The sequence below is a fragment of the Medicago sativa genome, chromosome 2, assembly GCF_051527215.1.
Source record: "Medicago sativa cultivar Bolivia chromosome 2, Bolivia_mono, whole genome shotgun sequence".
Classification (NCBI taxonomy): Eukaryota; Viridiplantae; Streptophyta; class Magnoliopsida; order Fabales; family Fabaceae; genus Medicago; species Medicago sativa.
In genome coordinates this window covers 13,535,561-13,563,166 of record NC_140750.1, presented here as the reverse complement: position 1 = coordinate 13,563,166, position 27,606 = coordinate 13,535,561, and the positions used below count along the sequence as shown (strand labels likewise).

Below are 27,606 nucleotides of genomic sequence, written 5' to 3'. Positions count from 1 at the left end.
TGCTATATATAAATACCATCTTTAGAGTTTACTGCGATGCTGCTGTATGAATTTGAATTCTTCTGCTCTATGTAAGAATTGGATTGTGGCATGCTAGGTGGATGTTTTGCTGTATAACACTTCGTTAGGTTCTGATGCAGTATTCAGTAAAATGATGATTTAGGTGGTACGCATATGATATTATATGATAGTGTGTATTGTTGTTATAATCGAATGAAATTGTCAATTGCCATTTGAAAATTGAAGATAGGATTGGTCACTCTACTTTATCATAGACTATGGTGTTGCCAATTGATGATGTTTTGCTGGTGTTAGCCTACATCATATTCAAATTAGGAAGAGATATTAGGGAGGTTAAGCACTAGTACTTGGATATAGACTCTGGTGGTTGTCAATGTTTTTCTTTTTTATATTGATGGTGATAGGCTGCAATATATTCTACTTGGGAAGAGATATAACGGAGGTTAAGCACCAAATATTGTGCTTTTAGTTCCAGAAGTTACTATAGGCAAAATCAAGTAGTTAAACAATATTTTTGATGGTGTGTTGAATCGATAGCAACAATGGAAGTCTGCTACTAATTTTTTGGTTTTTATTTTCTGCTATGTGTATGCTGCTGATTTTCTGGTTTTTCTGCTACTTAGATTGCAGTATCTTTAATTCATGTTTGTGCCAGGGCCTTACAAAATCTTATCAACAATTTGATAAGGAGTTAGTGTTGCACTCTATAATAATAGTATTAGGTGGCTAGTGCATCGGGTCCCGATTCTTAGATTGCTATTACCAAAGGTGGGTTGGGGCGATAAAAAAATTAAAAAGTGTTTGAATGGGGAGTTGGAAGGATGTGAGTCAGTGGCGAAGAACTTATAATTTTTTATGTCGTCCCATGCTAGGCATGTTGTAGTTTGTATATGAAGCAGTCGTCAATAGTTTTTGCATATATGTGATACAAAGGAAGAATAGGCATGTTGTATATGAAGCAGGCATTACTCATGGTATTTGTGTTGATGCTATCACAGTAAAAAGAATTGGTAGTTCCTTAATTGTGAAGCAAGCCAGAATTATTAGGTGAAGTTTATTTTGGCATGGTGGGATTTGTAAATCGGTTTAGTGTTGGTCAGTTTAATTATTAGGTGAAGTTTATTTTGGCATGGTGGGGTTCTAGTGTTGGTCAGTTTAAAAATGCTAAGTGTAAAAAGCTTGTTGAGACATAGCCAAGATGAATACTTCAATATTTTTTTAGTTACAAGCACTCTTACGGCAAAATAAGGCAAAAATTGAACATATAAAATTCAATGGAACTAACATCACAGGGCAAGTTTGATTGTGCTCATGGTCCTACAACCTATTGAAAGGATGGTTATAAAGATTGACTAGGTAATGAAAAACACAACGAAGGTTGAGTTCCAAAATTATTGAATGCACACCTGATTTGCAAAACCATACAAGAATAAGCTTAGATCAATAATCAATTGAAAGAAAGAAGATTTTGAAATGTAGAGGAATATTGGTTTCCACGAGTTGGCTAGAAAAACTTTTGCATAAGTGGAATACGGAAAATGAAAGGATGAAAGAAGAAAATGGTTAGTGTTTGAATGGGTATAAGGATTCACAGATAGAAAAGTACACAAAGTTCAAGATACCATATATACATTGATTCATGCAATACATTGTTGGTTTAAAGAATGGATGCAACAAAGAGAAGAAAACAAATCTTTCTTGCACTGCAACGTTGTGCTTTGCCATATTATAAGTAAAGAAAATTTGACTACAGTTTACAGAAGGATGGAGTGAAATTTAATAAATATGTCCAATGTTTGATATGTAGTGAAGCCACACAATCAGTTCCCAAGAACCTTTGAGCAGCGGTGGAAGCAGCTTGTGGTTTTAAGATGTTAAAGTTAAATATGGTTGAAAACGTTTTGATGATAACCAAGTGGTAGCCCAGAAATTATGATTCTTTATATGCAAAGCTATAGTTAAAATTTGGCAAAAAATGATTACTTTAGAAGAAGTGATTTCCTTATGCGCTAGTCAAGCAATGCTACTCTGTAGGTTTGGTAAAATTATGACATTCACTATGATTTCAGCAAACTTACCGTAATATAAAGCGTACAATATTCAGCTTATTTCTGAATATTGAGACTATTTCACCCTGCCGTGGTATGGTAACTGGCTGTCTGCGTATGTAAAGAGAAGAAAGTAGTTGCTTAGAAATTGGCCTACCATGAACTTACTTCGATGGGGTTCATTTTTTTTGCACAGGGAAGATTTCTTGTCCTGAGGATTCAAATTGAGATTGTAAGGGATGGATGGAAGTACCTGTGATGTGCAGCTGAAACAGGATGCTCAAGTTGTTTCTTGTGACGGAGTTAGTCACCTTGGTTTGTAGGAAAGACTGAACAGGTGTTAACACCTAGACAAAGACACACGCTATTATTCTTGTTTTGTTTTAATATCTTGTTTGTATTTCTGGCATGTAATGTAAACTTGTTAGTGAAAGATTTTAAAAATGTCATATTGGTGTGGTTTGTTAGCTTGGTTAAGTAATTCCCGTCTTTTCAAAATACAGATATTGAACATTCTCAAGTACACCTTAACCTCTCTCGTAAAAGTAGCTCCAAGAACAAAGAAAACCCACCAAACCAATTTCTATCAGCAGTCGCAGTAAAATTTGAAGTTATTCTTATCATAATCCTTTGGTAACTTTGGCATAGGTTTTCCCTATGCAGCTTATGTTACTCTTCTCTTTACTGCATTATCCTGAGTTATTTTCTACTATAGTACATTCTTGCTGCTGCATAATTTCATTTTGCCACTGCGTTTCTGGTTGTTTCCAATTTCTGCACATTTTCGCATTCTGTTTCACAGTTATGTTTCTGCACATTTATGCACTCCCTTATGCTGTAAAAAGAAGTTATACTAGTGAAATTTTAGCATTAGTTTTTCTCTTTGAATGGATCATAGAGAACAAATTCATACTCAAGTGACCTCCTTTTGTTAAAGAAAATTGTTGTTGTCGGTCCTCTTCTATACTGTATGCATCATGTCTTGTCTTTTTCTCAATTTAAATCAAGATTCTTCAACTTTTCATATACAAGAAAGCTTCTTGAACAGTATGTTTGAAAATTCTTCTTGAACAGTATGTTTGAAAATTCTTTTAAGTTGTTCTCAGGTACACAAGACATCCCTTGATGAAATATAAAGACATTTCAATTTTCGTTTTCAAACAAATGTAATATAGGAAGATAATGAATTAGAAGTCTGAATAGTTCTTCAACTGGGTTGAGAAAGATTTGCCACTGTTATTGGCTGAGTATAAAGGTCAGAAGTTAGATATATCATATGGATATGCTCTATGCATTGAAGCTATTTATTAGCTGTACTTGATTGCCGAAGTTGACTATTCAGTTTTGTGATTTTCATATATGGCTTACTGGTTTATGTAATCTGATTTATGTTACTGAGTTTTAGCACTGAATCATCAGTATTTTACTTGTTACACCAGTCATCGCCTCACTTTACTTCTATAGTATAGTTGTGTTTGATTTGGATTTGAATTTCTCACTTGCATTATATCCCACTTGCAAGATGATATTTGTTCTGCAAACTTATATCTCGGGTGATCATGGGGATGCCTGCTCCAGCCGAGAAGTGAGCATATTATCCAGTTGTTGTGAAAGATTATCAAGTAGATAATCAAATGTTGGGATGATTGACATATAGATAGATCATAGATGCTTGTTTCATTCGCTATAAAGCTAATATGGCCAACTTGCTTGCTCAATAAGCTCGCGAAGTGTTTCGGAGAGAAAAGGAGGAGGCGGAACAAGCCAACTAGATAGACATATGGTAAGCAACTATGTTGATGCAATACAATTACTTTCTGTGACTACTTATATTATAAGAATTACTTGTATTGTATCAACATTCTTTATCTAATTCCATTTATTTTGTAATTGTATAGTAATTCTAAATTAAGTTTGTTTATTTTTGGAGATGGCTTGTTGTGGGATTCTGTTCCTTATTACAGTATCTGGTATACAATGCATAAGTTGTAAACTACTACTTTTGTACAAATGGCATTAGAAAAAAAACGAAGTTGAATGAAAAAAAAAAAAAAGCAATTCATACCAAAATTCTTTCTTTAATCTAATTTAAAAGAAAAGGAATCCTGCGAATTCTTTAGCTAATCACAAGGTCAACTCTTAAACCAAAACATAGCGTGCATTGTATTTTTCCTTTCTTTTGAAATCCAGCATGCACACTTTGCCAAACACATACATAGAGAAAGGTAGAGACGTGAAAGTAATTCGAGAATCCTTGTCCGATAATAAGAATTCAATTTGACCTTTAATATAGAGTTTAACTACATATATTATATGATGGGTCCATTAAACTAATATTAACTTATACAAAGCAAAAAACTCAGATAATCAATAAAGAAGTACCAGGTATTACCTTCTCTTGCTCTTGCTTGAACGATTCTCCTTCTTCCTAGAATTATCAACAGGGAAGGAAGGTGGCACAAGACTTTCAACACAAATCATAGCTTCATCCAAATTAGGAATTCCTTCAACATAAATAACTTGTTAATCAAGACTATATGCATGGGAATCAATATAGTTTGGAGGCTCATGACACGCCATGGGAATCAATGTCTCATTGGTACCATCCCATAAACATGTTAAATTTTTTAACATGTTTGTATTAACTATTTTTTCTTGGTGTAAAGCACATATGCATGGCTAGCACATGGTTGAATATGACAATTTAATATTGCCTTGAAATGGTAATGTGTCATGAAATGATCATTTGTTTGCAAGTACAAGAGATGAAAGGTTGTACAAGTTGGCAGAGGAATGGTTTAGCAGTTCTATTATTGGTTCATTTAATTGTTTGCTGCAGCTGTGAGAACATTAAGTACATCTTTGGTTTGAAAGTGAGTTTGTTAGAATCATGTTGTGCCACTATGCTTTTAGCAAAAGTTACATCTTGAAGTTTTAACAAAATTATGGTGTTATTGTGTTTTTGTCAAACTCATCTTGAAAGTTGTTAGAATCATGTTGTGCCACTATTCTTGAGAAAACTCATGTGATTTTCATGAAGTTGTGGGCTACCAATGATTACATCTGGAATAATACTATGAAAGCTATGGTTTTTTGAAAGAAACTATGAAAGCTATGGTTGGCTCCAGGTGTTACAATAGTAATAATTGTAGTTTGTTAAATTCAGGTTTTGCTTATGTTGATTGATTGTCTTAGTTTATTGTTCAACTTCAAAATATTTTTAAAGATTATATAATAATTGGCTTTAATTTTATTTGATAAACATTTACTCCTTCACAAATTTATATATTTCAAATGATTTGTTGGTCAAAAAAGAGTTTTGGTTTAAATGCATTTTTTGGTCCTCATATTTTAAAAATAAGTTTTTTGGTCCCTATGTTACTATTTTTGCCTCTAAATTTCGATACTTCGTTAAAATTTTAGGTCAATTTTTATGGTGTGGACCTATTTATTTATTTATTTATGACATGACAACACTTATTAGGTCATATTGAATATCAGCGTCATCAACGTTACGCCTAATTAATAAGCATTATCACGTCATAAATAAATATGCCGCATCATAAAAAAAATAGTAAAAAATGAGATACAAACCAGCCTTTAGAAAAAAGTAAAACGGGGAATAAAAAAAAACCAATTTTTAAAATAAAGAGATCAAAACTTTATTTTTTTCTCTCTCTGAAATAAAAAGATCAAAAGTGCATCCAAGAGCTTTCAACACATGTTCCAAATTTCAATATTTAGATGCCTTATCTTCCAAGTCCATGTACTAACCCCTTTTTCTTCGTCTTTGTATACAGAACTACTTAGATTTCATTGTTGGACCTAATTTATATGTCCAATTGAACTTCATTATTTGATGGATTCTTTGGCAGGGGTATTCGGTCAGGTTTCTCTCAATTAAGTCAAAAGTTTTACAAGGTTATTAAAGAAATAATTAATAATGTTAATTTTAATGATAAAATATGTATTACTAGTATGGACACCCGTGCCAAGCACGGGCTAGAATTTCGTCATATTTTAAGGAGAGAATATTGTGATGTATCAAGTATGAGTTAAAGCCCTCATGAATATATGAGTGTAGGCTGGAAAATAAATAAGGGAAACAACTTATATACTTAAGCCTTAAGATGTTGGATGAAGATGTGATATCATTGTTACTTGTATGACCGTTATTTCTCCAAGGTGTCGATCCACATCGGTATTGGCTCCCCCAAAAGACCCAACAATGGTATCATAACCCAGATAAACATTGTGGGGGTAGTGGGAGTGGATCTTGGTGGGAATGGGAGTTTGACGCTTAATGGAGAGATGTTAATGTGTCAAGTGTGAGTTAAAATTCCACAATGTGCTATCAATATCACTTGTGTGGTTGCTCTTAAACCAATATTATGATACAACTCAATGTAGGCTCCCATGGAAGTCCTAACATTATGATCATTTGGTTTGTTAATCTTTATGTGTCATTTGTTTAATTTTATATCTTAAATTTTAGTTTTTGGATGTCATCCGCTTTCATGCATTTTTTTATTCAACCTCAATTATTTTAAATTTCTTAACTTTTAGTTTTTCGTGGGATCTGACAATAGAGAAATGTATATGTGTCCTACAAATACATGATTGTTAGACATTTTAAACAATGTGGCATTTTTTTAATGAGTCTAGTATTTTGGTAGCACAATTACCATGTAATCTCAAACTTCAACAAATTAAATCCATAGAATTACCAACACTCTATTCCTCCTACTCTCGCAGATAAAACATGCACGCCTAATTTTTTTCCATTTTCATTTTTCGCATGTTAAAATTCCTTTTTCATCTTCTTTATTTCTATATTTTACTTTCTCTCTTCTCGTGAAAGAAAGAAACAAAAGTATCACTATATGAAATCACCACCAACGCATATTTTTTCGCATGTTGTGTATTTGACCTTATTTGCCTATCTCATCAAATATAGAGGCAAAAAGTGTCACATTTATGGGAAAGATAATGTGTCATGTGTGAGTTAAACTTTTATATTGGATGCAAAAGTATATATTGAACAACATATAAATTAGATAATCAATATACATACCACCTTAAGGTTTTTGATGCAAATGTAGTGTCAATCTCAGTTGCCAGGTTTCTCTTAGTCAATTATGATGATCCAACTCATTGTACGCTCCCCAGAACTCCGAACATTACGATGAACTTTTTTTTTTTTGTTTTTGGATGTTATATGTTTAATTTTTTTTATGTAAAAATAAGTTTTTGGATATTGTTTACTTTCATGCAATTTTATTTATCCAACCTTTATTATTTCAAATACCATATTTTTTTTGTCTTTGGTGAGATTTGACAATGAAAAAATGCAAATGTGTTATGCTTAGTGGGTAAAGTACATGTTTATTAGACATTTTAAAATGATGTAGCATATGATTAATTGAGTTTATTAGACATCTCATGCTCTTTCAACTAATCCATTAAATTACCAATAACTTGCTCTATTTACATTTTCCAATACTTCCACGGATAAAACGTACACTATTTTTTTCCTTATCAATTATCTCATGTTCAAATTTCATTTTTATATTCTTTCTTTTTCTATTTTTCTTTATCTCTATGTGAAAGATATAAGCATCAACCTTCCTCCATGAAACCGCCATCAATCTACCTTTTTACCATGTTGTGTCTTCGCTAAACTTATTTCGCTATGTGACCTGATCAAATACACAAAGAGTCTCATACTTAAAAGAGATATCGTTACTTAAAGTTCTACATTGGATGCAATCGTAGATGTTAAAAATATATAAGTGAGGTGATCAATATACCTAATGTTTTAATATTTTGGACGATGATGCGATTTTAATCTCACTTGTGTGGTTGCTCTTAGCCTAATGAGATGGTCCAACCAATTGTAGGCTCCCTTAGAACTATGATCATATGATGAACTATTTTTGTTGGTTTTTTGATGTCATTTATTTGATTTTTATATTAAATTGAAGTTCTTGGATATCATTCGCTTTCATGCAACATTTTTCAATTAATCTCTATTATTTCAAATTCTTTCAATTTTAGTCTTTGGTGCGATTTAATTATAGAAAAACGTTGATGTTCTATGCTGAGTTGACAAAATAAGTACTTATTATACATTTTTAAATGTTGTGGTTTTTTTAATTGAGTATCATTTTTTGGTAAATTAATCACCCAAAAGTCACCAACTCATTCAACAAACCCCTAAAATTATTAGTAACTCACTCTGTTCCTTATAACTTCATGGATAAAACACACAATTCTTATTTTTTTACCAATATCATTTCTCACAATCTCAAATTTATTTTCACACTTTTTTTTTCTTTCTATTTTCCTTTCTCTCTTTTCTCATGAAATAAAGAAACAAAAACCTATTTCCACTAAATTACCACCAATCTAACTTTTTGATCATGTTGTGCCTCTACTTGACCTAATTTTGCTCTCTCACATAATTAGGGATACAAAAAGTTGCACACTTGAGGGAGAGATATTAATGTGTCAAATATGAGTTAAATTTCTGCAATGGAAGAGTAGATATTGAATAACAAATATGTGAGATGACTCATATACATGTGCCTAAATTTTTTGGATAAAAATGTGGTGTCAATCTTATTTCTTTGGTCTCTTAACCTAATACAATGATACAAACCATAAAGGCTCCATTTGAAATTCCAACATTACGATGGTATTTGTTTTGTTAGTTTTTGGGTTTCACATGTTTAATTTTTTTTTATCTTAAATTTTTTATTTTGGATGTCATTCACATTCACGCAATTTTATTTTGGTCAACGCAATACTTTTTTTTAACATCTATTATTTCATATTCGTTCTTCGCTTTTGGTCTTTGGTGGGATCTGACAAATAAATTTGAAATGTGTTATAAAATGTGTTATATTGAGTTAACAAAATACATGCTAATTAGACATTTTATATTGATGTGAAATTTTTGTTAATGAGTCTAATATCTTGGAAGCATAATTACCGGTTAATCTCCAACTCTTTGAACAAACTCATAAAATCATTAGAAAATCGCTCTTTTTCCTTATCATTTCTCTCATGTTCAAATTCCTTTTCATCTTATTTCTTTTTCTAATTTACCATCTCTCTTTTCATGAAAGAAAGTAGAAGAAAAAAAAAGCATCCTTCTATTAAACTGTCATCAACCCACATTTTTTAGTACTTTGAGCATATGGCCTTATATGGCTATTTCACAATATCATAAACATAGAGAGTCTCACACTTAAGGGAGAGATGTTAAAGTGTCATGTGCGAGTTAAACTTCAACGTTGGATGCAAGATTAGATTTTGAGCAACATATAAGTGAGATTACAAATCTCACCTAATGTCTTAAGGCTTTTGATGAAGATTTGTTGTCAATATCACTTACGGGGTTTGTCGTAGCCAAATGTAATGATACATCCCATTGTAGGCTCTCTCACTTGCGGGGTTTGTCGTAGCCAAATGTAATGATACATCCCATTGTTAGTTTTTGGATCTCATTTGCTGATTTTTTATTTTTTTTTATATTCAATATACAAACTATTTCAATTTTTTATATTATTTCAAATTCTTTTACTTTTGATCTCGGTGGGGTCATATCATGGAACAATGCTAATGTATTATGTTAAGTTGACAAAATGCATGCTTATTATAAATTTTTATGATCAATAAATTAGGGTGATAATTTAATGGATGATAAATGAGTTTTTTTTTTTTTTTTGGTAGTGGGATGATAAATGAGTTTTACATGTATGAAAATAAACATGCATAAATTGCGGATTATATTACATGAAATACATGAGAATGTAAATAAACAAAAGAATGTTTAAGGATTCTTAAAAAATGTTTAATGGTGGTATGGGCTTCAAGGATTTGGCAGCTTTTAATGTGGCAATGCTTGGTAAGCAAGGGTGGCAACTACAAACTAATCCGGAAAGTCTCGTTTCAAAAATCTTTAAAGCTAGATACTACCCGAATAGTAGTTATCTAGATGCCAAATTAGGTCATAACCCTAGCTTTGTTTGGCGTAGCATACATAGCGCCAAAGTGGTGGTTCGACAAGGAACAAGGTGGAAGATAGGCACTGGTTTTAATATTCCTATCATCAGCGAACCATGGATTGGGTCAGGATCCAGTATCCCCCCCATTGGTGATGATATGTTGGCTCTTCAACCTTACTCCGTGGGACATCTAATTGATCAAGAGGTGAAAGCTTGGAATGAGCCGTTGGTCCGTCAGTTATTTCCAGTAGAGACGGCCTTAAACATCTTAAACACCTCCCTCCATCCTCAGGTCCAGATGGATAAATTGATATGGAAGGCAGAGAAGAATGGACACTACTCAGTAAGAAGTGCATATCGTTTATGTATTGAAGAGGTTATAAATAATGATTACTTGCGCAAACCTGGGTATTGGAGTGGTATCTGGAGACTGAAAGTTCCCCCCAAAGTCAAGAATTTGGTTTGGAGAATTTGTAGAGATTGTTTTCCAACTCGAGTGAAACTGCGAAGCAGAGGTGTTAACTGTCCTTCAGAGTGTGTTAGATGTGAAGATCCCCATGAAGATAGTTACCACATTCTTTTTCACTGCCCAATAGCAATTGAAATTTGGCAGACATCGAATATGTGGCATTTAATTTCTCCATGCTTGTATCAGTTTGATAATGCACCTGATATTATATTCAACTTATTGCAAAAACTGCCTGCAGCTCAAATGGAGTATATTGCTACTATTATGTGGAGTATTTGGAAGGCTAGGAATCTCAAGTTATGGCAACAGGTGTCAGATTCGACTGTAACAATTCTGGAAAGAGCAAGACACTTATTAGAAGGCTGGCGAACTGCCAATCGTAAGCAGGTACCTAAAAGGCATGACAATTCCACTTCCATTCCGAGCTCTTCCAACAATATGGACGCAACTCTTCGTTGGACGAAACCAACAAGCGGAAGATTCAAGTGTAATGTAGATGCCTCCTTTCCAAACGCCACAAACAAAGTTGGAATTGGAATGTGCATCCGAGATTCAGATGGGAATCATATTCGTTCTAAAACCATGTGGTTCAGTCCAGCTTGTTCTACTGATGTTGGGGAGGCCCTGGGATTATTTCATGCAATTCGGTGGATACATGAACTTCAACTCACAAATGTTGACTTCGAAGTTGACTCTAAAAAAGTCGCTGATTACTTCAACAATGGCCGAGGAGATATCACCGAGTTTGGGTCCATCATGGAAAGTAGTATCTACTTCCTTAACAACTTTTTAACAAACTCTCATGTCGAGTTTATTAGGAGGCAAGCAAATGAGGTTGCTCATACTTTAGCTAAGGCAGCCACATCTAGTACTAGCTTCCAAATCTTTGATGATATTCCAACATGTATTTCTGATCTGATTTTTAATGAAATGATATAATTTACTTTCTTTCAAAAAAAAAAAAAAAGGTTTTAAATTTGAAAGGTAAGAATGTTCTATCCTCGTTTATTTTGCAATATACGTTTTCATATCTATATCTGTGCATTGAAACCATATGATTGTCATTGCTATTGCTATAAATATAATAATGGATGGTTAATTGGCATGATACATTTTTAGAAAATAATTAATAATTATAATTGATTAGAAATATGATATTGTAAATTTACATTTATAGATTAACATAGTGAAGGAGGGAACAACTGAATTTTGAGTGAAGACAAAATTTAATGTTGTATAAAATAAAAGTACATCTTAGTTCAAAAAAATAAATAAACCAGAAATTTAGTCTTTTATTTATCTCACCATGCTTAAAACTATTTTGTCGAGGCATCAAATTATTTCTTTTTAATTTATTGTTAGAGATATAATTGTCTCCTTTTTTACTTATTATTTTCAATAATTTAATTTTTAATCATTGTCAATACATAATTGTCTCATTTGCTATTTTGACGTTTAAGGAGATTTAAGTTGGACGTTGTTTGATCTCCGAAAACTAACATTTTCTCCTCTCCTCTAACATTTTACTAACAACTAATAAATCTGAAGAAAAAGTTGAATATAACAACAACAAAAATCATGTGAGAGTTCTAAAAGCGTTAAATAGCAAATATAAGCTATTGCACAAATAACCATTCAAAGAATCAATTAACATAAGTTTCTTGCCGGAATGAAGATTGATGGATACAAAAAAGTACAAATTTAAGGAAGAATTTTGAATTAAACGAATGAATATCGAAATGGTGTGAGAAATATTGAAAGCCAAAGAAATATTCATAACAAAAATACAATCAAATTCATAAATTTGTGTAGACCCAAAATTTAATGAAAAAAAAGTAATTATAAATTATCAATTTTTTTAGAGTTAAAAATAAAAAGTTACAAATGAATATGATCCTAATAATTAAATATTCATCATAAAGTAAAACCGTAGAAATGTTTTTGTTGTTAACCTTTTAGTTTCTAGTGGAATGAGTTTTAATAATCCGGAGTTTCATCAAGAGGTAGTCAAATATCGAACTCAGATTCTTCCAAACACAAATAATAATTTAAAATAAAAACAATTTGTTATTTTTTTCTCACAAATAAACAACTTGTTATATATATATATATATATATATATATATATATATATATATATATATATATATTTATAATTCTTCTTTGTTTTTCTTACATTACATAAAAATTTCGCTTATGTGCACATACCTAGTGCAATGTGCATCATGAGGGGACAATTTGATGATAAGTGTTTCACATCTCAACTGACATGGTTTAATTTTCATCCGAGATCATTGTAAAATATATAATGTCTTCCCTATTAATAATATTTTTCACTTCCCTCCTTCAAAAAAAAAAAAAATAGTTTTCACTTCCCTATTTTTTTTTTAAATAATGCAATGTGCTTTTTTTTTTTTTAAGGAAAAATAATGCAATGTGCTTGTTATCATCTAAAAATAATAAATTATCGCATTTTTTTGTCAAATTTTTTTATCACTTTTTTAATTAATAGAAATAAATTTTCAGCCCATAAATTTTTTGTTTGATTTTGAAAAATCATTAATAGCATGTAACCAAAAAAAGAAATAATCATTAATAACAATTATATCACACAATATTCTTTAATTTCTCTATACGAAAAATAGTTTGCAACTTCCTCGCATCTCTCTCATACATAATAAATATGTTACATTTTTTGTTTGATTTTGAACTCATGTTGAAACCTGAAATTTTGAAAGTTAAATATATAGACTTAAGAAGTTAAATGACATAAGAGAATAAAATTGGAATCTATATAATATAAATTTACGGCCGATTCCATAGTCTTTTATGGAAATGTTTTTTCTCCTCCTATTCTTATGACACGTGGCACTCTCATCCTATTCTTTTTTCAAATACTCTCACCACATTCATCCTCACAAAATACTCTCACCACATTCATCCTCACAAATTTGTATTTATTGTTTATGTATAAAAGGAAGTTTTACAATTTCAAATTCTAATATGCTTCAAATTTCAAATCAAACATTTCCTATTCATTCAAAAAATACGATTTTTTTTTTTTTTTGATAAACCGGGAGAAAGGACAAGCATCAAGAGGCCTCGTCGACATCCCAACTAGGTTGGCACCCCGAGAGACCTCCATCCTATACCGCCTAACTCAAAATTTTATTAAAAAAAGGGGGAAAAATACAAAAGGAGGGGGGACCAAACCAAAACCCTCCAAGGAAATAAACATATTTACAAACAACATAAAAAAAACCGCCAAACTACAAAAACCAACTAGGGGAATCTATAATTTGGTAACCCACATCTATCGCGAAAGAAGTCATATTTGAGATCAGCCAGAAGTGCATTTAACCAAATCTCTCCTACCATTGAGTGTCCCATATTAGCTAGCTTATCAGCACAACAGTTCCCTTCACGGAATATGTGAGATGAAATAACCTGAATCCCCAACTGTCTAGCGTTATACCATCTGTTACGTAACTTAATCGGCACCAAAGAATAATTTGAAAAAATCAAAATAGCACTAGATGAGTCACTTTCAACCCATAGATGCCTCCATCCCTTGCTGGCCGCAAATTCTATGGCTATAATAATGGCAAGGACCTCCGCATAGAACACAGAGTGAGAACCAATGTTGCAGGAGAAAGCACCACGGAAAGTACCTAGAGTGTCCCTAAACAGCCCCCCACATGCGGCATTCGCACCAATTACAGAGCCATCTGTGTTTACTTTAAGCCATGGTGCTGTAGGTGCTTTCCACAAAACCATAATAATGTCTTTGACTTGACGACAATTAGGAGAAACCGCAAAAGAGTCAAGAAAAGTTATATCGGAAGGAATACACTTACCTGTGGATAAATTTCCAGACATTGCAATAAAGGAGTGTATACGAATTTTGGCGGAATGCAACGATGGCGTCGAGTAAGAAAATCTCAAAGAGTTTCTAACCCACCAAATAACCTGAAGCGTGTGTAAAATAGCCGCCAAAAAAATATCCGAAACCTGAGAAGAGCATGTGGTCGGCCTGCAAGAAAGAAGAGAATCTACCGAGGAAAGATCTATAACTCGGTGGAGCATGTTGCCTATCCAGTTCCAAAGCTGCATTGAAAAGGAGCAACGGAGAAAAAGGTGTTCGGATGACTCTTCTGCATTCAAACAAAGATTACAAATGGATACCATGTAGCAGCCACGGCTTCGAAGATTTTCATCCGTAGGCATCTTACCATGATGAAGTCTCCAATAAATACAAGAATGCGAAGGCGGTATTGCTGAACTCCAAATAGAATCCGCCCAAGGTAGGAAAGGGGCCCTTGGTCGAAGAAAAGAAAAAGCTTGTTTCGAACTCAGTTTGCCATCAGCAGCTGTTGGCCAAATCAAAACATCTTGCAGCTGCCCTCTAGGCAGCACTAAACCATGCACTCGCTCCTGCACATCCCCAAGATCAAAAACCGATTGAGGCATCACCAACTTACCATCTACAATTGCTTCCGCAACAGTCCCCTTAAGATGTCTGTGAAGATTATTATCAATGTTTAGCAAATCTGCAAGCGGCTCCCCTAGCCAATTGTCCATCCAAAAATTAATATTCTCCCCCGTTCCTATAATCCATAAAGAATTTGCCAAGACTGTGCCAACTTGTACCTTGATGCCCGACCAAACCGACGATTTAAAATAACGTAAAATAGGCTTACCATTAGAGAAGTAACGCCGTTTGAAAAGCATGGACCATTGAGAATTGCCGTCCAATAAGTCCCACGACAACTTAAAAATTAACGCTTCATTAATCAATCTCGTAGGCTTGAGATTCAGCCCACCTTTCTCCCAAGAACGACACATCACACTCCACGAAACAGTGCAGATTTTTTTAGTAAGCACATCACCGCTCCAGATAAAATTCTTTAACCAAGTGTCCAGCAAACGCAGCAAACGTCTAGGCCAAAGATAGACATGGAAGGAGTAAACCAGCATCCCATGTATTATTGATTTAACAAGCTGCACCCTGCCCATAATTGAGAGAATATTTCCTTTCCAAGTAGCTAATTTGTTCTTAATTTTGTCAGTAATCATTCGGAAATGAGCCACCTTTGGTTTTCCTTGAAAAATAGGACACCCTAGATAAAGAAAAGGAACAGCCCCTGCATTGAAACCCAATAGACCAGCAATCATATTTTTACGAGCTACAGACATGTTACCCGTAAAGAAACGGCTTTTAGCATTGTTCACAATCTGACCCGACACCTCGGAATATTTGCGAAAAATATGAAGAAGTTCACGGATATTACTCTTTAACCCTGTGCAAAAAATCATAATGTCGTCAGCATAAAGAACATGAGTTGGAAGATTAGTACCCCGGCAGTATGACATAGGAATGAGGCGACCACTTGCTGTCGAAGCCGAAATAGCTCTACTTAGCACCTCCTCGGCTAAGCAAAAAAGAAGAGGTGATAGGGGATCTCCTTGACGAACTCCACGAGAACAACTGAAGAAACCAACTGCTTTCCCATTGATCAAAATGGACAGACGGGCTGATTGCAAAATTGCAAGTATCCAATTCACAAAAATAGAAGAGAAGCCGAAATTATGCAACACCATTACCAGGAAATTCCAATCTAACGTATCAAATGCCTTGGAGATGTCAACCTTGAGAGCAATATTACCACCGTATTGTTTCCTATCAAGGGCATTTATCGCTTCTGAAGCCAGGATGATGCACTCTGAAATATTTCTATCCCGCACAAATCCCCTTTGTTCAACAGATATAATCCTCGAAGTAATAACAGATAACCTATCCGCCACAATCTTCGTGACAATTTTAAATTGAAAATTTGCGAGAGCTATAGGCCTATAATCTCCCATAGACTTAGCCCCTGGACACTTCGGAAGCAGCACAATCATATTAGAATTAATATTTACTGGAAGCAATCCATTCCGGAAGAAACCTTCAACCGAGCTGACCACATCATCGCCTATCACATCCCAAAATGTTTGATAGAAATGCCCCCCAAAACCATCTGGACCCGGAGCTCCATCACCATTTAGGGAAAATACGGCATCTTTAATCTCTTTTCTCAAGGGTAGCCGCACCAACATATCATTCTCATCCGCGGTCACCAAAGTTGGAATCACCTCATCCACCAGAGTATTTTGAACACAATTATTATCCATGCTGAAGATTGCCTGAAAATAAGAAAGAGCATGCAATTCTATCTCCGCGGAATCCGTAAGAACATTGTTACCATCCTGCAAAAAAGAAATGGTCTTCGTAGCTTCGCGAATTTTAGCGACTCTATGAAAATAAGCCGTATTGCGGTCACCATTAACAAAGTTTTGATCACGGGCCTTTTCTTTCCATAATTGCTCCTGTAAATTTAAAGCCTTCGTCAGAATAAGTTGCGCCTCCAAGTCTTGCATATACAGCTGATCAGAAAACCCTTCGGAATCAATTAAGTGCTGAATTCTATTCACTTCATCCACAGCAAGATTCACCTGTCTATCCACATCACCAAAAACCGTACGGTTCCAAACTCTAAAAGCATTTTTAACATTTCGAAGCTTAGCTTGTAAACGAGCCATGCCCTGCCCTCTCACACCTTTGGACCAAGCCTCCATCACTAAATTTCGACAATCATCATGAGCAGCCCACATTTTAAAGAACTTGAAAGGAGTTGCGTGCTTAACCACTGAGAACACAACCGAGACCAACAATGGATTGTGGTCAGACTGATGTCTAACCAAAGCTGTACAAGTAGAGTTCCGCCAAAAATTTAACCAATCATCATTACAAACAGCCCTATCGAGCCGAAGAGCCACATTATCGTCACCAAATCTGCCATTTGTCCAAGTGAAAAAAGAACCTAATGTTGGAAGATGATGGAGAGTATTAGCATTTGACCAATTTAAAAAATCTTCACATGAAAGATTAGGAGGAGGACGTCTGCCCCTTTTCTCATGTGCTCCTAAAACCGCATTGAAATCACCAACAAAAATCCACGGTCCTTGAAAACACCCTTGAAGATGTGTGAGGTCGGCCCAAAGTTGTCTCCGTTTCAAATAAAAGGTACTTGCATAAACCGCAGCAATAAAAACAGTTGACTGATAACAAGATATCTCCAAAGCAATGCACTGATCAGACACAAATATTACTGTTGCTAAAAAATCATTTCCCCACAGAGCCCAGAGATTAGGCAAGAAGGGGCCCCTGTTATTAATACAATATTTTGTAACACCTATAGACGGCCAATACCAAGAAGGAATGCGATCAAAATTGACCATTGGCTCCGCAATAAAAATAACCACAGGTTTATGAGACAAAAATAAATTTTTTAAAGCAATCTGAGTATCATTGTTACCGATACCTCTAGCATTCCAATAGAGAAAATTCATTGGGAAGGCGGTTTTCTATCTCCCCGTGCACGGGTTTTGGTTGACTGCTGATTGAGAACTTGCTTAACCTTAACCTTCTGTTTCTGATTTCTAGTGAGAATCTGTATGCTACCCTCCGAAGCTTCAGCTGCTGAACGAGCATCATACTCACGAACTTTCTCCCACAAATCTAACCCATGCTGGATATTTTTACTGGGATGAACTTCCTGTCTTTGTAAAACTACCACCTGCTGGCCATGTGTTGCGCTGCTGCCCCCTACTGAAACACTAGAAGTTGTTTCGGTTGGCAAAGGTGGATTGTGAGAAATAGGAACCTCAACCGTACCTTCCAAAGACCCATTAAAATTCTCAACAGTGACATCAATAATACGGGCTGAATTTTCTTGGTCTTCCTGTATATCCTCCAACACTTCATGCATGTCATCATGCGCATCCGTGAATGGTCTTGGAACATTATCACGAGCACCCTTGGGACTCTCCTCCAGCTCCCGTGGGCTCACATGATCATGCTCCACACCATCCTGAAGTGTTTCAGACTTATCTTCGATCACAGGGTTCTCCAACACCTCCCGTGATGTCTGATGTGTCTGATCCACCCCGTTAGGTCGTACGTCCTCACGCCCAGGAGGGGATGAATGTGCTCCGCGTTCATTAGAAACCTTAGGACTCTCCCCCAGCTCCATAGGTCTCTCATGAATGTGTTGCACACTATCCAGAAACGAATTGGTAACATTAGTTACAACGGGGTTCTCCAACTCCTCCCGCTGCATCTGATGAGACCTCCTCGCTTCTACAGATTGCACGTCAGCGTGCACTTCAAGGGAAACAGGCTCAATCACTGGCATAGTATGTGGCACCTCCCGAGGAGTTATTAAATCAAACACGTTGTGTAAAGGGATGCTGAAGCTATTCGATCTATCAACCTGAGATGTGGTCACCAATGATGAGCTAACCGGACCCAAAAATGAAGAAGGCAATGGGGCCGGTGATGCCATTGAAACTGAAACCGATGGTGTGGGTATAGGGGCAGTAGTTGCGGTGTCCGGAACTCTAATAGTGGTAGTAACAGTCGAACCAACCGGAACCGGAACCCATGTGCTAGTGTTCCCAGAAGAAGTACCCACATCATTTTTGCTTCCTTTTTGCCGAATAGGATGCTTAGGATCCGAGTCTGCAACGACAATCTGTTTCCCACGATCATTCTTGTCCTTCGGCGGTTGCGGATGCAACCAACGACATGACGAAATATTGTGTCCAATAGAGTGACAGTGATGACAAAATAAAGGCATTCTCTCATATTGCACTTCCACTTTGAAAGCGAAGTCCTCTCTTTCGACTAGGATTTCATCATACAATTTCTTTGAAAGGTCAATGTCGACAAGAATTCTAGCATAGTGGCCAAAAGTACGGTTTCTAGTAGGTCCATCAATATCGATTGGAGTCCCAACCGCACTCGCAATTTCCTTCAATGTTCGCTCCCGCCAATATTCCTGTGGCAGCTCCACTAACCGGATCCAAAGCGATACATGTGTTTGCTTTTGTGTCTGATACTTGAAATCTTTAGTCCACTGAGATAACCTTAGCAAACCCGGCTTAAGATTAATAGTGCCTACTGCCCATATCTTCCTATAATCCTCCGCCGAATTAAAGAGAAAATCATAATACCCCTTACCAAGAGGCACCATCTTCCAACTAGCCGTCGTTGTCCACAATTTACTAATCTTGCTACTGAGATCACGGGCTGAATACGGCTTCTCTCCTTTGTTAAGGGTCAGGCGAGCCCTTAACACATACTTGCAATCTTCCACACCCTTATGGTACTCCTCTTGAGTGATTTTTATGCTCAAAGTGTCGCCTTTAATGCATGGTGAGGGGTAGGGACTGTCATCAGTTGCTGAGGCACCCGTAAGTGCTGCTGCAAAAGACTTATGTGCAGCTGAATTCGAGTTCACAGGTGCTGCAGTTTGCACCGTTTTTGATAAATATGGCGCAGCATCAGACACACACGGCCATTGGCACGTGTATGCCATCCGTTATCCCTTAACAGAAAACCAGAGCGATTTTAATAAAGAAGCACGCGTAAATCAACCTTTGTAATGCACAAGTGCATTAGCGCGGTTGCGCGACGTCAATTTGCAAAATCAAGCTCTAACAGATACGGAATTTGAAACTGTGTGCTGAAAGCTATTTGAAAACGTAATTTGGTGATACGGAATTTGAAAACGGCAATGGAGTTACTGAACACAACCACGGTTCCAGCCAAGACAGAAGAAGGAAACGATACAGAGGGCGAAATCAGAGATATCTCTAATCATGGGAATCACGTGAACCAACCTTTGCAACACCCTAGGGCATCAACACGGCTGCGCGTTCCCAGCAGGAAGAGATTACTGTAAAAAAAAAAAAAAAAAAATACGAATTCCAAATTATTGTTGATTTATTTTGTGAAAACGTATGCTTTATATTTGTAAAAATAATTAAATGTTTTTTCTTTCTGCTAAACGTTTCGTATTTTAGAAATACAAATACAAAAGGAAGTTTTACAATTTCAAATTCTAATATGCTTTTTTTCAATAATCAAATAATTTAAATTAATATATTTGAATTCAGATATTAAAATAAAACAAGTAATATCTAATTAAAATACGATTAATGAAATAATTATTTAAATATCAAAGAGATGAAATAATTGATATATGTCAAATAATAAAAATATGATTTGATTTGTCAAAAAAAAAATGATTTGATAAAAGTGTAACTTTTTAAAATAATTTAATTAGATTTGGTAGTAACCATTAATTTGTTATATAATTTAACTAGATACATTTTACTTGGTACCCAAAAAAATAATATTTGGTTATTTTGTTAAGGTCATGTATGATACAAATATTTACTAGACTAAAAAGTATACGTTATTTTTGTCAAAGGATAAATTCCACCACAATTAATTTTTTTAATAAAACGCCGATTACCGCAAAAAAAAAAAAGAGGACGTAAACCCCATGTTTTTCTTATTAGATATTTCTATTTTTGGTAGAATCATGTAATTTAATTTTGGTTGAAATACAAAAAGAAAAATATTAAATGCTATTAAATTGGTTCCTCTTTTTTTTTTTAACGTAAATTGATTCCTCTTTTTTTTGGCAATAATATAAATTGATTCTATTTAATGGTCTTGCTAAAATAAACGTTGAACCTTCCCTAAAAAAATAAAGTAAGCCTTAAACCAAAAAAAAAATTAGGAATTGCTTAATAGCTAAAAAAAATAATATTTCAAGACCTTTCCTCTAAAATTGCAAAAACCGATGAACAGATTTCACCAAATTTTTTTTAATGAATTTCGTTCAATTGTTCAATGTTTGTTTTATGAAAGAAAAAGAAAATCGGATACTTTATTTTAGGACAGAAAAAGATTGGAATTGGAGGTATTTAATTTGAATTGAAAACGTATCATTAGAGAATATCAAAAATATGATTTCAGTTGATTCTATTTAGTGGACCTGCTCTAAAAAAAATAAGCCTTAAACCAAAAAAAAAAAAAATCGGAATTGCTTAATAGATAAAAAAAAAATATTTCAACACCTTTCCTCTAAAATCACAATGGCCAAACGAGATTATATCAATAAATTGGCAATGTTATTAAAAAAGTTTCCAACATCATTCAATCAATGTGTATCTCTTCTATTAAAAAAATATCGCAGGAATAATGCAAAAAAATATTACATATGTGTATCTCTACATTTTGTTATTAACACGGTTCAAATATAATTTGATTTTTCAAATCATTATTTTTTATCATTTTGTATTAGTTTTTATTTTCATTCATAAGAATTTCAATTCACACGTTTCACTTTGATAGGACACGTGACAACCTTATATTGAAAGGTGCATTTAATATTTTATTTCATATACACATCAAAATGTTATTTGCTAAAATTTGGAGGAGTATTTAATGTACCAGAATGACAGCCGAAAATTTACATATGAAACTACTCTAATGAACCGAAAATTTTGGAGGAGTATTTAAACTTCTATTTTTATTCTTAAAAAAAAAAATATCCCCACTCTATTATATTTTCCAAGAATTTTTTTAAAAAAAAGTGTTCAGTATGAAAAAATAATGTTTTTATTTTGATATTAGAAATTTATTTTTTATACACATTTAAATTTTAAAAAAAATGACATTTTCTGGGCGTTAATAATAATTGATTAAGACTTTGATGATAATTAATTGCATAAAGATTGATTTCAATTTTAGTTAAAAAAACAACCGTAAATATGGCTATAGTAAAAAAAGTCTTAACAAAAAAGCATAAATCACTCTCTCAAAAAAAAAAAAAAACATAAATCATGGAACATACGTTATTCCAAGACTCTACTTTGTTTATACAAGTATTTATATATTTTTATAAAAAAATAATTTGTTTTTATTGTGTACTCTTGATGTGGAAAAAAAATTTGCGCTTTATAAAAAATAATTGTGCATTCTTCAAAAAAAAATTGTACATATTTAATTAAATAATTATTCATTTGATTTTTTAACACATTTAAATTATAAGATTAAATCTAGATCGACACAGGGTTAAAAAAAGGATACGTAAATAAAAAATCTTTATTATATGTTTTTCGTTTTTCGCAATCAATATATTGTTATAATAAAAAAAATTGTGACTTTGATTATTTCAAATTAAAAGACTAATATATCATGAGTATGTGTATGAGTTTGTTTCAAAAATTAATGTATAATTTATTCCCAATTATTGCATCCATTAATCAATGGAATAATTTTTGTGGTTATTTGGTGTTTTTTGGCTATAAATATTGCTTTTGAAGCTCATGTTTTCCACACCATTTTTCAGATCATCTCTAATTTCATACAAGAATTTTAAAATAGTTTTCGAAATCCATCTTTCAATGTATTGATTTTTTTTCTTATTTTCATAGATCTATCTCCAAAAATTGATTCTATTTTTTATATTTTCCAGGGGTACAACAATTAAATTTATTTCACTCTAATTTTCTTTCTTTCAGCTGAACATATGGAAATTCAGCATATGGAAACCTATTTCACCTTCTCTTTAGGTGTTCAAAATGTGGATCTCGAAGAACGAATTTGATGAAATATGATGCACACGATGACTACTTTTTTTTTAAAACTATTCATGCACTTAATTTTAGAGCTACGATTTGTATTGTTGATCATATTTTACATTTCAAATAGCAATGTTTCTTTTGCTCACCGACTATGTTATGATTTTAATATTGATTAAAATCATATTGAATATTATAGATAGTTGTTGTTAACTTGCTTTGTGTAATTAGGAAATTAGAGTGGACACTATCCTTTTTTATTGATTTAATTTCTTTGAAATAGCAATGACTTTTTTTTTTCCTATTATCTTCATCCCTTTACCACAACAATGTTGCTAAAATTAAATATACAAATAAATATTAACACCTAAAAAGATGAATATAATATCCCTAAAAAAAGAGATAAATATAGTAGGCCATCATGATAAAAAAAAAACAAATTATATATATGTAAAAAAGGTTTTTTGAAGTAATATATGTAAAAAAAAGTTACTTTCTTAATTTCCGATAATCTAAACTCTCAAATAATAATTTTGAATGATAATGATTTTTTGTGCTGACCCTTCAGTTTCTATGGAAGGTCTATGATAGTATGGAGTTTGACCTGAGTCTAAGTAAAATTTAACCAATAATGGTCTCACAATAATTTCAAAAATCAATTGACTCATTAAACAAAAGAAGCTATTGACTTAAGACAAAACATAATTGCTATGAGCAGATCTTTTGAACATTTAATTGCAGACACATATACTCAATAAATATTATATTTTTGGTATAATATCAAAGGAGTAATTCGCTTTTTATCATTTACAAATAAGGATTACGGATTCAATCTCACATGGTCCAATACATGGTAATATTTATAAGTTTTATACAAGTAAGTATAAAATGCCTAAAAAAAAAGAAAGAATAATTATTATTTTTCGATAATCATTAAGAATAATAAATGACAAATTTTATCAATTTTTTTAATAAAAAAACGAAAATAACTAATGGATTCACATCTACCACTGCTTATAATGATTATTTTTTTTTTAGAAATATTCATAATGAACTTGTGGACAATTGTCATGTGTAGACATTCAAGGATTTATTAGTAAATCATATGTATATTGGCTACAATAATATGGTGTGTACCACTTTCTTATCGTGTTGTGTTGTTGGTGTAAATATTTATTCCTTGGAAAAGCATTTTAAGAATCTCAAGTTCTATATATGGTCTTAGTTGCTCACCATCAAACAATAAAGATTTGTTTTCAAACTGATGAAGAAATACAAATATTCAAAAGGACCATAAAAAAAACAAATGATATTAATGTAATAAAAAATTTCTAAATCATTAATCACATTTTAATATTAATGAAGATATTCTCCTTAATGAGAGGGTTGTGTTTATATATATATATATATATATATATATATATATATATATATATATATATATATATTTCGTTAATAAGAATCACATTTTAAAAAATTTCTAAATCATTAATCACATTTTAATATTAATGAAGATATTCTCCTTAATGACTACTTTACTCCTATACAGGTAATGAGAATCACATTATTTAAATGATTTAATTTTGTTTAAATCGATTTAATATCATTAATAAAATACCTTAGATATTTAATGGAGAAATAAAGGAGAATCACGTGATTTTAATGCATTAATCACATATAAACTGGTTTTAATCTTTACAGATATTCGACTTACTTGAGACATTTTTATCAGTGTTTTATTAAATAAATTTTATACAAACATAATTTTAAGTGTATATAAAAAATTATTGAATTTTGAGATATTTGACTTCGATAAGAAGTTCGTACGTGTGTTTAACAAATTTTATACAAATATAATTTTAAACATATATAAAAAAGTTTTTTTTTGAATGTATATATAAAAAAGTTTTAGAAATCTTAATTTTTTTTTTGACAAAAGAAATCTTAATTAAGAAACCCAAATATAAACATATATAAAGAGAAATTCTAGCTACTTATAGAAGTTTGTATGAGTGTTTAACAAATTTGGAACATATATGCTTATGAAAGTTATATTTTCTTATATTTATAGAGAATTAAATTTTTGCTTATATGCTTTAGCAAATTTAGGTCTGACTCTTAATGATTATACTAACTGGAATAGCATCTCTGCCCAAATTAGTGAGTATTCTGTTGGAAACAAGTTTGGTTTATCAAACTTTAGATTCTTAAATTTCTGAGAGTTTTGGTTTGGTCTCTCCTCTTTTTCTATTGTATATATTTTTTATTTAATATATTTTGGTGAGGTGATACTCTAATTGCCCACTTTTGGTTTAAAAATAAAAATTATTGAAGACGGTATAAATCCCATTAATATTATTGATATACTAAATAACATATTCCATTTTTCAAACAATGAATAAAAAATACAGCCTAGCAAAATCAATGCAAATATTTTGCTACCACAATATAGCCTTTTAAAATTGGTCTTTCAACTATCAATGATAATTTTCGGTAAACCATCATACGCATAAACGACCCATGGTTTGGGCAAAATGTATGTTATTTGTATCACATTCATTTTGAGGTGTAATATGGACCTCCAAAAATGATGTGTGGATAAAGAAGTTAGTACAAGAGAGTATGATCAGTTTTGGAACATGGAATATAGACACTCTTAAAGAAAAATATATTTAAATAGTTGGTGCTATGACTAGAAGGAAGATTATTGTACGTGCATATAGGAAAATAAGTGGTTGGGTTAAAGGGCGAAAATATTAGATAGTTCAAGGTTTAAGAATTGGTACACTAACAAAGTTAGATCGAGAAATGAGGTAGACATTATAATGAATACAGAATCAAAGAAGGATATTGTATATGTAAAAAGGATATGACATCATATCATATCTATACAATTTATAGTGTAACAGTACGTCTTTAGTGTTACAAGTTAGACAGACAAATAGGGTAGACATTATTGTTGGTGAGGAATGAAAGAAGGATATTATAGATGTGAAAAGGATAGGAGATCATATTCCTAAAAAGTGTAGTGGAACAATACATCTTTAATATCATGAAATTAAGTGGGTGGATGAAAGGGCGAAAGAATTAGATAGTTCAAGGTTTTAGAATTGGTACACTAATAAAGTTAGAACGAGAAATGAGGTAGACATCATAGTGAATACGGAATCAAAGAAGGATGTTGTATATGTAAAAAGGATAGGACATCATATCATAGTTATACAATTTATAGTGTAACAATACGTCTTTAGTGTTATAAGTTAGACTGACAAATAGGGTAGACATTATTGTTGATGAGGAATGAAAGAAGGATATTATAGATGTGAAAAGGATAGAAGATCATATCATATTCCTAAAAGTTATAGTGGAACAATACATCTTTAATATCATTAATGCTTATACACCCTGGGCAGGGTTAAAAAAAACTTTAAAAGTAAATTTTGGGATGATTTAGGAGGCTTAATTCTAAATATACCACTAGGAGAAAATATTTTTCTACGAGGGAACCTAAATGTGAATGTAGGGAGTGTTTTGAAGGCTTGAATAAGGGTATGATCTAAGGGAGATATATGCGGATGGTAAATTCATATACAAGGGTCGGGTGCAATAATCATGAGGCCGAGGTGTACACTAGGTTGCCTTAATTAAAAACCAAACCCAGCAAAGTACCACGACAAACTGTGGTGCTGCCTACACGAGAGTACCCCTGTCTCACAACCTAATGCCCACAAAGATCCTCTAAAAAATCGCAGCTGCACTACAACAGGCTGAAATACCTGCAACTAAAAAACAGAAAAGGCAAGCGGACGCAACAACAATTATGCACACACAAAAGCCTCACAGCCAGCGGCTACATCACGTAATAACAGCGCAGAACTGACACTAACACACCCACAAATAATGCAAACAACATAAGGTTAATGCATGACCTACTATCAACGCCACAAAACTGTTCTTTAATTGATTAATTTTTCACGTTATCTAGATTAGTGAGCATTCATGACATCTTTTTGTAGCAGTTTCTATATCTATTTATTTTTGCGTTAATTAGATAATGGCTTGGGAAATCCTTTACAAATAAGCTTATTTTTTTAGTTTGAGTTAAGCTGAAAGAAGCTTTTTTCGATTAAGAATTGAGTCGTAACTTTAATATCATTTTTTCCGTTGCATTGCATATATTCTCTTACTATCATTTTTAGTTTTTATGACAAAGACAGAAGTGAAAATAAACATGTTTCAAGACATAATGATATTTTTTTTTAAGGCCAGAACATGTTGCAATTGTCATTGATGAGAATTAGAACAAATGGCGTGTCATTATGCAACTTTAAAAGGAAAAGCTGCACTTAAAATGCATTAAGAGGTAACATAAAACTTCAAAGTAAAAACATGTCTCCACTGAGATATGATTTGTTAGTGTTGTCTCCACTGCACTTCTCTTTGCGTACTCCTTTGTTGTTGTTTTTGAAGCAACACAAGTCAAATACTGCTTGGAATTCTGGGATGACGAGTTTAGCATCAGGGTGCAAATGACATGGACGAGGCAATTATAGTAAAGAACAAACCAAGAGTT

At 32.9% G+C, this 27,606-nt stretch overlaps 1 protein-coding gene and 1 long non-coding RNA gene across 2 annotated transcripts in view; both read left to right on the top strand.

The window, feature by feature from the left end:
* Positions 1-27,606, top strand: part of LOC146944735 (F-box protein CPR1-like) — a 42,685-nt gene that overhangs the window by 2,525 nt on the left and 12,554 nt on the right. The window lies entirely within an intron of this gene.
* LOC146944737 (uncharacterized) lies at positions 22,765-23,246 on the top strand. The gene is made up of 2 exons (XR_015028147.1): positions 22,765-22,858; positions 22,974-23,246. It is a non-coding gene; the product is annotated as an uncharacterized LOC146944737 (long non-coding RNA).